Here is a 1,048-nt window from a genome sequence, read left to right as displayed (position 1 = left end):
GTAGTTCACTGACAATTAGGCAATATCGCGTTCATAATCGCAGATGAATCGCATTCAATAATGAACGCGATATTGCCTAGCTTGTCAGTGAACTACGGCTCTGTGTATTAAATGCCGCTCCATCTGAAAGCAGGTGATGGAGATTTACTACCAATCACGGAACCGACTTTACTGACGAGATGCGCATGACAATCGCATGCGATTAATTGCACAGCCCTACTATCTATCTATCTATCTATCTGAAATTAGAAAATGTTTGCACTCATAGCCTGTCAAATCATGTTCACTCATAGTCAAATCTTGTTTTATTTGTTTGTTTGTAATTAGAATAGTTTACACACATAGCCCATAAAGGAAACTGTCGTTACCATGTTTTTTTTTTTTTTTTTTTTGTAAGGGTAATTTCTTCCCATAATGCTTTAAAGTTCAGTTGATCATCATACTGAGGGACAGCTACATGCTTTTTTAAACAGCCCTGGCTGCTCTTTTCAATCCCTATTGGAGACCACCGTGACCCCCAGTACATTGTGTCCGTGGCCCAGGCTGTGCTCCAGGGCTCTGGGATGGTGCTGGAGTGGAGGGGGGTGGACTGAAAGCGTTGATCCCAGCAGAGCAGGAGGGTCGTGGCCCGCCAACGGCTGTCAGGGAGAATGTCTGACTCTCTTTAATAGAGATGTCAACCTTCACAAAGCCAGCTTGACAGCTCTGGATGAATAGACAGAGTTAATGCAACTTTGTTAGCCATTTTCTTTCTTTTTTGCATTTTTGAGTGACATTTCAGATTGCATGTTGAGTTTGAAACAGAACTTTCAAAGTTGTTTCTGGCTTTTTAGTTAAGTTTTTAGTTGAGTATCTTAATGTTGGTGTCCTTCTCTCCATATATGTTGCATTATTAGAGTCTTTACCATTTAGGTGTTATTATTATTACTACCCAACCATTTCACTTTGCAAAGCTATATTGGGCATTGTGGTGCATTTTTGCTTCTCAAAGGTGATGTGGGGAGTCTGAGTGACAGAAGTTGCTTTTATCTTTGAAGCTACGCACTAA

At 40.7% G+C, this 1,048-nt stretch overlaps 1 protein-coding gene across 1 annotated transcript in view; it reads left to right on the top strand.

The window, feature by feature from the left end:
* Positions 1–1,048, top strand: part of sfmbt1 (Scm like with four mbt domains 1) — a 29,905-nt gene that overhangs the window by 5,537 nt on the left and 23,320 nt on the right. The gene's annotated exons all lie outside the window — the stretch shown is intronic.

Source organism: Sinocyclocheilus rhinocerous, unplaced genomic scaffold (assembly GCF_001515625.1).
Source record: "Sinocyclocheilus rhinocerous isolate Xijiao unplaced genomic scaffold, SAMN03320098_v1.1 scaffold3516, whole genome shotgun sequence".
Taxonomy (NCBI): Eukaryota; Metazoa; Chordata; class Actinopteri; order Cypriniformes; family Cyprinidae; genus Sinocyclocheilus; species Sinocyclocheilus rhinocerous.
Note: the sequence above shows the minus strand (reverse complement) of the source record. Positions and strands in the feature narration are given on the sequence as shown.